The sequence below is a fragment of the Adiantum capillus-veneris genome, chromosome 1, assembly GCF_014529385.1.
Source record: "Adiantum capillus-veneris isolate H3 chromosome 1, ASM1452938v2, whole genome shotgun sequence".
Taxonomy (NCBI): domain Eukaryota; kingdom Viridiplantae; phylum Streptophyta; class Polypodiopsida; order Polypodiales; family Pteridaceae; genus Adiantum; species Adiantum capillus-veneris.
Genome location: NC_140931.1, coordinates 179391398 through 179403249, shown reverse-complemented (window position 1 = coordinate 179403249; position 11852 = coordinate 179391398).

Below are 11852 nucleotides of genomic sequence, written 5' to 3'. Positions count from 1 at the left end.
GACAAGACTGGTGATGAACGAGGAGTGTTTCTACCACCAATAGAGGAATTTGAGACTAGATCTCATGTCCATGTAGACATGAGATCGTATTGGGGCGAAAAAGGATCTGTACAATCTATGGATAGTCAACCCCATTCACTAAGAACACTATCGTCCTACATGGGAGAGTACGAGACCAAGTCAGATGTGGTTGCAGTCCCATCACAGAGACTGACTCCCAACAAGGCCATCGATTCGAAGGGGCTAGTAGATATTCTATCTACCCCAGTCACCTGTACAATAATGTTAGCCGAGTTGCTCAGAATAAGACCAAACATGTGGGCTAATGTGGGTAAATGTCTAGAGAAATTTGGTGTAAAAACCCCAATGACTCAAATCGAGGAAGGCATCAAAGAGCTTTACGAGAGAGAAGATGGAAACACCACCCTTCCTATGGAATTCAATGGTGTAAAAACCATGGCAATCCTTGACAGTGAAGCTGGTGTGGCCATTGCAACCAAAGAGGTTTGGAAAAAATGGGGAAAACCTGCCTTGATATCCACACGAATGACCCTGCAGCTTGCAGACGGACACAAGGAAAAGCCCCTAGGACTGCTAGAAAAAGTACTTGTTACTTCTTGTGGCATTGAATATGAACACACTTTTGCTGTTGTTGACTTTGGCAAGAAGAACAACTATGACATCATTCTGGGAAGACCATTCATGCGACAATTGAAAATGGCCCAAGATTGGGGTTATGACCATATATACCTGAGACATATGGAAACCATAACAAAGATAAACTTGAGGGACCATAGCTATAGGGATGTGACGAGAACACCGGTTGAGGAGTTTGATTCCGCCACTAGCAGGATCAGAACTTCCAGCTTGGTTAGGTAAGCCTAAAGAACTGTGGATGTGTGGAGCTTCACAATGTGATAGCTTGAAACGTGAGGAATGTATCCTAGAGCGTGTTATAGAGGATATGGACTATATCCCAGAACCATTTCCTGAAGAAGAGTTAGAGCCTTTTGGATGGGAACACATCTTGGCTACTCAGGACGTGTGCGCCGTGGAGGATGCTCCCACAACAAAGTTTTGTGATGAAAATGGCTATGATGTCGTTCCTTATTTTGCAGTGAGTGTAATCCAGGAAAACGAAGAGATCCAGACATCAACAATCTCTCGAAATAAGGAGCAAACAAAGAAATGTGGAGAATCAAAAGATGAAGAAGACGACGAGTTCTATGACTCTGTAGAACACTTCGAGCTTCAAGAAGATCAACGACCCGGGAATCAATGTCATCGCTACACGAATAAAGTGCATCAAAAGTGGATTACAAAGTCCTCGGTGAAGACACAGCCACCACAAGCATCCTCATACATGGATCCTAATAAGGATGCAAAGACTCAGCTAGGAGGAATACGACCAGAGCAACGAGCTAACAATGCTCTAATCAATGGGTTAGAAAAGTCCTCCAAGAAACTACCACCCACGAGCAAACAGACAGTAACTTTCCACTCCTAGCCAAAAAATCAAGGGAAAGTACAAGAAGTCAACCTTGCTGAGGATAGTAGCGATAGCGATGAATCTTACGACATCCCCTATCATCAACTTAGGCCATCACTATCACCAACCCCTTCAACAACAACCATGACAGGTCAAAAGAACAGGACAACAAGTCAAAGCCAAAAAGCTCGACAAATCTGGATACCAAAAAGCCAGATCGGCCAAAAACAGATATGGATCAAGAAGCCAAAGATCTCTAATGACAAATCACAAGATCCAACACCAAAACAAAAACAAGGAAAGCGTGCACGAACGGGTAAGAATATCACAAAGTCGCAAGCTTTCACAACTCATGTTTGGGCTCCAAAGAAGTTGATTCAAGCACAAAAAAGTCCGGAATTCATTTGGATTCCAAAACAACCACAGTATCAACTTTCAAAGCCTAAATCTCGTCCCAAACCAAGCGTACAAGGGCTGAAGCAAAGACCACTGTTGACTCACACAACAAAAAGGTGGATCCCAAAGAAGTCTCTTCAAACACAAACGAAGCACGGGCAAGTATGGGTTCCCAAACGAGCGTCAGCAACAAAACAACCAATAATCGCAAAGAAATGGGTCCCAAAGAAGAACAACGAAACTGCTGTCAGTGCATCACCGCTTGAATTCTTACAATTCTTCCTACGATTACAGTACAGTTAGAAGAGAGCAAGTCGCTTCAATCAAGCAACGATACAGGAGCTTCAAAGACCATTACATTGCTTAGAATAGGAAGCCTCGCCAACAAATGCCAATAAGAAAATTGCTTATACCCACATCTTGCACAACATAAATCTTTTCCATGCATTGACTGTGTATGCATAATAGGGCTACATTACAAGGACTGCATAGGCACAACTTTTAATTTCCCAAGCACAATACATACCCTTTGCGATACCCTGTCGTAAAGGATGACTCCAAATAGGAAGGGGGGAGGCATTCTGAATGCGGACCTAATATTATAACTATTAGAGGGCAATGTTTTGTGAGATGCATTGAATTTTTGCGTTTTATTGTGATAATTTTTTGACGAAATTTAGAGTATATGCCCTCATAGTAGTGTTACAGAGGAGTATCGGGACAAAATCCATATATGAGCCCCTAGGGACATGTGTATAGTGTACATAGCATTTAAATTTCTATTTGAATGATTTTTCTTTTGTTGAGTTGTTTTAAGATTTTCTTTGTTTATTACTAAGAAAAAATAAAAAAATCCATAATCCACATGAAGAAAAGACTGACGAGAGGCCTAAGCACTACAAAGAGAAGAAGGTATAGGGAAACGATGAAACTTCACGAAGTATGTCTCAGCAGCCACTACAACAGCCGAAGAACTTGTCACAAAGCAGTGTCAACAGGCAACCGACAAGTCATAAAAGTCAGAGTCGAGTAGCTAAGCCACAAAATGAGTGAGGTGTTAGTCCAAAAGCTTCAAGTAATATTCTCTGTGGTCTAAGCGTCTTAGCTATTCTAGGTACTGCTCAAGCTGGAAGAGTTGAGCATATTTACGTTGTGTCGCTCATGCTGGTATAGGTGAGCAAAAGAGTCGAAGTCTAAGTACTTAAGTCTGGTGAAGTGAAGGAGAAGGTCCAAAAGACACTCACGTACTGAGCACAGTGAGATACGAGTGGAGAAACTTCTACATCGATAACCCTTCTTGGAAAGGTTGAAGCTATTGAGACATCTTTTGATGTCACACGTGCTACATTTATTCCTCGAAACACCCATCATCTCCTTCTTTCACATTGCATGCTTTTGTTGACAAATTTCTCATATGCATATAGAGTGTCCCATAACTGGCACTTGCATCAGGCACTCTTTCCGTGTTTCACCCAAGCACTCACCTTTCATGAACATGTACTTCACGTTCAACTGCTCAACTCCAATAAGAGCGTATACCAAAGGCATTTTTTTCCCACCGGATTTTTTTCCTTTGGTCATCCAGGTTTTAGACCCTAATCTAAAGACACCTATCACCATCCTCTTGTACATATTCCTTCTACATCAACAATAAGGAAATGCTACTCAAATCAATTGACAAATGAATTGGAGCACCAATTTCACATCATAGCATACTTCTCCTCAATGGCGACCAATCATAGCCGTCTATACTTTTCTTTTCAAAAAAATGAATGTTGACCGCTGGGTCAACAACACAACATAACTCAAGTTTCGTACCAAAGTCTTATCTTTTGCGAGTTATGAAATGCTACAGATTATGGCTATAAACGTCATTTGTAATGAGTAGTTATTCTAGTTTCAGAAGTCGGGGTGCAATGGCACTTCCAGATTGTAAATACAAAGCCATTTGACCCTTTCAACCCCATTTTTTGGTTAAACCTAAGGTAGCCTTAGTATATAAGGTACCTAGGTCATTTTGTAAAGAAGACTTTTATCATAATCAAAACTTAGCGCTGCCGTCTACTGTGTGAGAGAGAAAGAGAGTGAGCATGAGCTTTATCCTCTCGCTACGCCCGGCTCGCTCAACACATTGGAGATCCAACTACACCATTGTTGTAGGCTCGAGGAGAGCTACGCGACAACGCCAAACATTCCATGCGAGACGAAGCGCACACGTCGACGCATCTACGAGCTATTTGTGGCCGTAAGTGTATCAAACGATGTCTGTTTTCTGCGTGCTAGTAGTCTATAGAATCGTGGCGACATACGCATAGGTACTCATAAATTTTAGTTTCGGGCACTTTCAAAATTCTGCTCTGTCATCCTACGCGTTTTTCGCAGATGGGTTTAGAGTGAGGGTTTTGAGTGTAGAAGCTTAGGGACACGTGTATCCTAGTGAGGGGATGGTGTTGCTTGAGTTTCATACGAATCTGGCATGATTAGGTGAGTAACCTTCCGCATGTGTGTATGTGGCTAGGTGGTGTAGTTGAGAGCAGTGAGGTTCTTGATTGTGGTTTATTTGGCCTTCCAGAGTGTTGTATGTGTAGGATGGTCTCAGCCTGACAAGCTTAAGAGATTTCCTCCGTGTGCCTATCGTGTCATCTGTGTCCTCGATTGACATTATGTTGATCTAGGTAGTGTTTGCATGCACTTCATGGGTGTGTGAGTCGCTCCCGTCCAACAATGAGAAAAATAAGTTCGCTTCTCCTTTTTGAATGTCCACTGGGATCATCACTTCAACTAGAGGGTTTTGGGAGGGAGGGGAGGGGGGATGAGGGGAGCATAGAAACTTTAAATGTCATAGTTACTCTACTGGAACAATAGCAAGATGCCTCAAGACCTATGTGATAAATCTTTCCTTCAAGCATATATATATATATATATATGTGTGTGTGTGTGTGTGTGTGTGTGTGTGTGTGTGTGTGTGTGTGTGTGTGTGTGTGTGTGTGTGTGAAGGTTCAGAAAAAGATAGGTTTGCTTTATCCAAAGTCTGTTCAAAATGAAAAATGGCCGGCTCAAATTTGGGCAAGAAGGTTTTCAAGCCAATTCAAATTATGGAATTTTTAGTTATAATATGAGATTTGTAGTGCGATTATCCCCCTCAAATTTAGAGTTAGTCAGCTTATATACGTGTGAAAAGGTTCCAAAGACGAGTCCACAAAAAATGTTTCCCAAGCCTTGGTGTGTGTGTGTGTGTGTGTGTGTGTGCGTGCAGTCTATGTGTACATATAGACATAATTGGAACATATCAAGATGCCTCAAGACCTATGTGACAAATCTTCGCTTCAAGCATGTATATATGTGTGTGTGTGTGTGTGTGTGTGTGTGTGTGTGTGTGTGTGTGTGTGTGTGTGTGTGTGTGTGTGTGTGTGTGTGTGTGTGTGTGTGTGTGTGTGTGTACTATTTGTATATATAGATATATATGTATACGTACATCCATACATATGTACAAGGATAGAAGCAAGTAAGAGAGTGGAGCAGAGACATTGAATTCAATTGCGTTCCTATCATTGAAACCAATCCTAGAAACCACTCCATTTATTAAAAAAAGTTTTATTATTACATTGACTTCTCTTAGCTTTCATCTTTTTACACCATGCCAACCTATCTAATCTCTATAATCAAGCTTGGTAGCATTGCTAGATCAAGGAAGACCAAAAGGAGGAATCTCTCTCTCTCTCTCTCTCTCTCTCTCTCTCTCTCTCTCTCTCTCTCTCTCTCTCTCTCTCTACACACACACACACACACACACACCCCCCCCAATAGAATTAGAGCACTCATAAGTTTGTGGAACAAGGGTTAGCATCTCATGAAAAATAATGTCTATGAGAAGCTTCCAATCTTGGTATCAAAGAATGCTTTGCAGCATTTATTAAGAGGTCGTGTCATGCATCACTTTTATAAATGCGCTAGACTATACGTGTAGAAAGAGAGTATTGATAGTGTTCCACTTAAAAGAGAAGATAGCCCTATGAGAATAGAGGCATTGTTTCCTTGGCTGTCGCTGTCGTGCAGCTCCGCTCCCATGCAAAGAAGATGCTAGGAAAATGCACATTAAGTTTGTTTGAAGCTTATATGTTTAATGAACAGTGATTAAGGGCTGGTTGTAGGCCGAGCTCAATGCTGAATGTATGTCAAATGCGGCTGAAAGGGCCAACACATGCCTTAATAATGCTAAAAAGTGTTATGCTTGAAGTGAACATGGATGGGGTATTGTGTCCTAGAACTGCAGTGCTCGATGTGCTCTACCGGCCTGTCTTTACAGCTCGTCGATTGGAGCTACGATGAAGAAGTTATGGCAGTTTAAAGTTCAAGTCGATTGCAGATCCGTGCCAGATTGGAACAGCTGGCGGAATAAAAATGAAATGAATGCATCAGGCTGAATTGCTCACTTTGTGGAGCGCATCGGTCTTTTCAGATCAGTGATCGGACTCCCGGTCGCCAAGATAGTGGCCGATAAAAATTCACCGGGGGCCGGTTCCGTACCAGTCCAGTCGGCTCGATCGGTGTCTCAGTTTGAAGTTTTGTCTATTGTCCAGGGTTTGGGATGCGGGAGCAGAAATAGCTTGAGGAGTCTCATGACCGGGATGTCATTTGATGCAGTGCTTGGCCGTCAGTGGTCGTATTGGTAATACCCGACTGACAGGAAAGTAACTCTGATACTTTTTATCGGATGTGATGGGAAGGCCTTGCTTCAATGTAATCACCTATACTTGAAGCTTAAAGATATGTATGTCGAATGTGGTGCCCTTACAAGGCATAAGCCTGCCCAAAAGAAAAGGCAACAAGGCCGGATGCCGCCCATACTCAAGGTCTACCCATGGCCAATGGCTGCCCACATGAGTAATAAAGTGGCTGCCTGCCGGTTAAGTGGCCACCCACATTGATTGGCCGATTTGTATGCCAAATGTGATGCCCTTTATGAAGGTCGACCGCCCAATGGATAAGCTTGGCAGTGCTTTGGTCGACATGAAGCCATGCATGCCATATGGTGTGCCCTTTGAAGGCCGCCCACAAAACCAAGGCCGGCCACTTGGACCTTGCCCGCCCACTTGCTAAAGGGAAAGGGGCAACCCTAAATTTTAAGGGTGAAAAGTGTGAAACGTAAGGTGAGATGGCGAGCAAACAGTGAAAGGTCCGCGAAGGGGCTAAAGAATTGCTCGCGCCAGGCTGTGCAGGGCTCGAATGAGCACGCGTGTGAAGAAGAAGATAACCGGCATGCCATCGTGCATCTTTTCGGCACCGGTCCCGCCGCAAACAACGTAGGTCGCTCGCCAGCTGCCACATCAGCAAGAGGCCGAACCCATTAGCGACATCGCTAATGGGTGCCTCGATATTTTTAGCAAAAAGAATCATGCATCCACAAAAAAGAAGGGAACGTGTGATTGGAGAAATCTCCTCCTCATAATCTTATTGGACTCTCTTAAGCCCCATCTTCTTTGGGCTCTTCTCTCCGTCGAAGAATGTCCTTAAGCTCTTGATAATCCAAATCACGGGGAGTTCTTCCCCTAAGCTCTCCATCATTCTGGAAGAAGCTTTTCGAGGCCAAGACTCTGAAGCTCCCTTCTGAAGATTTAATCCTTAAGCTCCATCTCTTAGTCTACATATCTTAAGCTTGCTTAATAAAAGTCTTAAGCTCTTAATACGGATTATGAAGCTCCTCATTCTTTCGAAATCTCAAGCTCATTAAGCTTGGAGTCCTTCACCTCGTCATCGGGAATTCTTCTCGGCATCATAAGCAAAAGTGTGGAAGCCACTCGGTAATCCTTGAGCTCTTAAGCTCTTAATCCTGGTAATCCTTAAGTCTTAAGCTCTTAATCCTGGTAATCCTTAAGTCTTAAGCTCTTAATCCTGGTAATCCTTAAGTCTTAAGCTCTTAATATTCTTAAGCTCCTCATATCTTTAAGCTCGGACCTCAAGCCTTCCAAAAGCCATCTCTAATCTCTGAAGCTTAACCTATTTCACTCTTAAGCCAAATTTCCTAAACCTACTCGGATGCCAAGCCGTAAGCAAAAACTAAGCCTAATCTCAAACCGTTAGCAGTGACCATTCGAATCAGGAAGCAAAAGGCAGAGTAAGCAGAATTCTATCAATTTTCCTGTTTAGCACTTGGATTAAGCCAGGATTTCTTCTTGTAAAGAGCATTTAAGCTCCATTAGTGATTGATTAATCATGGATTTTATCTATTAACTGGGAATTAAATGGACTGCTTGTTTTAAATACTGTTGTCGGTAAATTGTATCTGCTATACCTTGTTTTCCGCACCTCTCACACCCAGGGGCCCGGTGCCTTCCCGGCTCACCTTTCGCACAATTATCCCCAGACACTGCAGCAAAGCGCGGGTCACATACTAGTATATATAATTGAGCTTAAAATTTTCAAGGAAGGAGAGGGCATCCATGTGTCACTCTCTCCTTCATTTCACCTTAAGAAACATTTGGTTTGAAATGTAAAAGTGATGGTAGAAAACTTGATTTGACTGAGTGATGAGACAGATCGTGAGCAGGTTCCTGTTAACCGAGAGGGCCTCAAAAGTCAACCATGTGAAACACTATGCCCATTTCGAGGCTCTTAACTACCACGATTAGATAGGTAGAGAAGAAGAGCCAGCTTGTGGCCGGGTAGAAAGAAGACTCCCTAGTACACATGACCAGGCTCTTAGACTCTCACATGCTTCATATTAATACTATGAGCTAGACATGCAGCCAGCCAGAGAGAGAGAGAGAGAGAGAGAGAGAGAGAGAGAGAGAGAGAGAGAGAGAGAGAGAGAGAGAGAGAGAGAGAGAGAGAGAGAGGCATTTTTCTTCCTACTAGCGTGGTTTGAGACCTGTTAATCTTGAGACCGACTAATTTCGACTCTCAGCTATTAACTTTAGGCAAACCTTATCCAATCCAAACAATGTTGGCAACAAGTCGTCATGTTGCATAGAAAGTTAGAAGAGAGAGAGAGAGAGAGAGAGAGAGAGAGAGAGAGAGAGAGAGAGAAGAAGAAGAAGAAGAAGAAGATCACAAGAGACTTAAAAATTTTAGTCGATGAACGTTGATTCTTGAACTCAAGGGCTTGCATGCTCACATACTTATACAAGGAGTGGGGGACATAACTTTTAATATCATAGAAACAATCACAATGACCTCAAAGGTTAACAAGAGCAGAGAGAGAGAGAGAGAGAGAGAGAGATCATCCTTAAAGTTCAGATTGACCTATGGGACAGGCGAGTACAACATGTAACATGCTTGAAGACTATGGATATAAGGGTGGCCATTGACAAGTTGAATTTATGAGCTGGCTAGGAGAGAAAGGTATGTAGACCATGGTATGGGCTAAAATGTGGGTAAAGCAAGTTTGATGTGATCAAAAGCTGAGCACTCATGTAGGGTATGATGATCGCACTCTCAAATTGTTAAGGGATATAACCCGCATACAAAAAGAGACTCTCTTCCATGTAGTGCCTCAATGCTCTGTCTCACATTTAAGGGACTGGGAACTAAGCCGAATGGCTGCTATGGTATAAAATATGGGTAAGGGCAAGCATGTGAATGGTTGAATACAATCTTCTCTTTCAAAGAAGAACATGCATGTGTGTATGTGTACATGTGTGTGTGTATTTTGCAGCGTGCCCTTTCTTTTAGCATGATGCCCAAAACTCTTGCAAAGAGAAACGATTAAGTGAACTTTTTTGCTTTCATTGCCCTCACATTTTAAGGTTCCAATGGTGCCCAAATGTACACAAACAAACAAATGCGCCTTATATTACTAACCCGCTTATGGTCGCTAATACATCTAAAGAATTCGTCGTTCAATGCAAACACTATATCCAAAGAAGGATACCAACTCTCTATCTGTCTATTTAGAGGGTCACTACCACTCACCAGGGTCCCATATCAATTGTGTGAGGGGGGCATCTCGAGCCTAATTGCAAATTCGTTGCCTCCTTAGAGAGAAACATAGGATGTTAAGACAAGACATCATGCGAAGGGATTCCATTAATTAATTCATTCCCAAGAGACCTCAAATTGATCTGATAATTCTTGAACTCAGCACACACACACACACTCATACACACACACACACACTCATACACACATATATAGAGAGGAAGGGGGGGGGGGGGGGGGGGGGGGGGGGAGGGGGGGGGAGGGACAAACTTGCCATGGTTAGGAGGAGGCAACTTGTGTCATATCAACCAAGAGCTGATAACTTCCAAGTAACAACTTTAGATAAAAAAACATCTCAATATGAAAAACGGTCAAATGAAACTTGAGAAATATTGCATTCAAAGGAGATTGAGTATAGTGCTATATCAAGCGATCAAGCATGGTTGCATTTTGTACCATACAAATATGGCCAACCACATGTCTCGTAGCTGCTTGAATTTGAGAGGGTGTGTGTGCGTTTGTGTGTGTGTGGGATAGCGCATGCTCACCTATGACATCTCTAGCACAAGAGAGCATGCATGCGTATGCGTGTGTGAGTGCAGTAGAGAGAGAGAGAAAGAAAGCAATTGATGAACGAGAATTTGATGGCATTCAATAGTCAACAAAATTCAAGACTTATCTTTATGGTCTCATGTGAAGGAAATTAAAGAGGCTAGCTATCAATAATATTGTTCGCACTTGATTGCAGCACCGTGAGTGATGCCAAAAGGATAGTAGGAAATCATAGTTCAATTGTAGCAAGAGGTCCATAATCAAAAGTGGTAGCATGTGTGTGTGTGTGTGTGTGTGTGTGTGTGTGTGTGTGTGTGTGTGTGTGTGTGTGTGTGTGTGTGTGTGTGTGTGTGTGTGTGTGTGTGTGTGTGTGTGTGTGTGTGTGTGTGTGTGTGTGTGTGTGTGAATCGGTTATTACCTTCAGGGTGCCTAAGCCTGCAATGTGTGGTATTTACATGCAAACACGGAGCTAGATCTGGCGAGTAAGTGACAGATCCTTGTTCAAAAATAAAACTATGTAACCTATCCGGATGCTGGGGACATTAACGTAGATCATAGCCAACAAGTTGGGAATTCAGCTAGCTCATTAAAGAGAGGCCAAAATTTTGAATAAGTGCTAGTGATCAATAAAGACAATGCTATTTGAGGTTATGAGACTCAAGGTGTGTTACGACCAACCTGCTTAGAGATCTCCAAGCCTTACAATTGCGCTAGGGTGGGTAGAGAGCAATAGATGAAGACCATCTCATGTCAATATAATTTTGTGTGTGTGTGTGTGTGTGTGTGTGTGTGTGTGTTTGTGTTTGTGTTGACACGTGTGTGTGTGTGCTCTTGGGTGAGTGCATTTGTAAATATATATGTGCATGTGTACACATGTGTGTATGTAGTGGAGGGATAGGATCCTTGTGTGTGTGTGTGTGTGTGTGTGTGTGTGTGTGTGTGTGTGTGTGTGTGTGTGTGTGTGTGTGTGTTGCGAGAGCGAATCACAACACCTACAAAGTGCATGCAACACAACCTAGATCAACATAATGTCAATCGAGAACACAGATAACACGATAGGTGCACGGAGGCAATCTCTTTAGCTTGTGAGGATGAGACCATCCCACACATACAACACTCTGGAAGGTTAACTAAACCACAATCTAGAATCTTATTGTTCTCAACTATACAACCAACCCACATGCACACAAACGAAAGGAAACTCACTAATCATACCAGAATCGTACGAAACTTAAGAAACACCATCCCCTCACTAGGATACACCTGTTCCAAAGCCTCTACACTCAAAACCCTCACTCTAGACTCATTAATGACTACTTGCAGGTAAAAAACAGACATCATTTGATACACTTACGGCCATGAATAGCTTGTAGATGCACAAGCATGTTCGCTCCGTTTCATGAGGAATGCTTGGCGTTGTCGCCCGTGTAGCTCTTTTTGAGCCTAGCACAATGGTCTTGTCGAATCTCCAATGTGATGAACAAGCGGGGAGTATCAC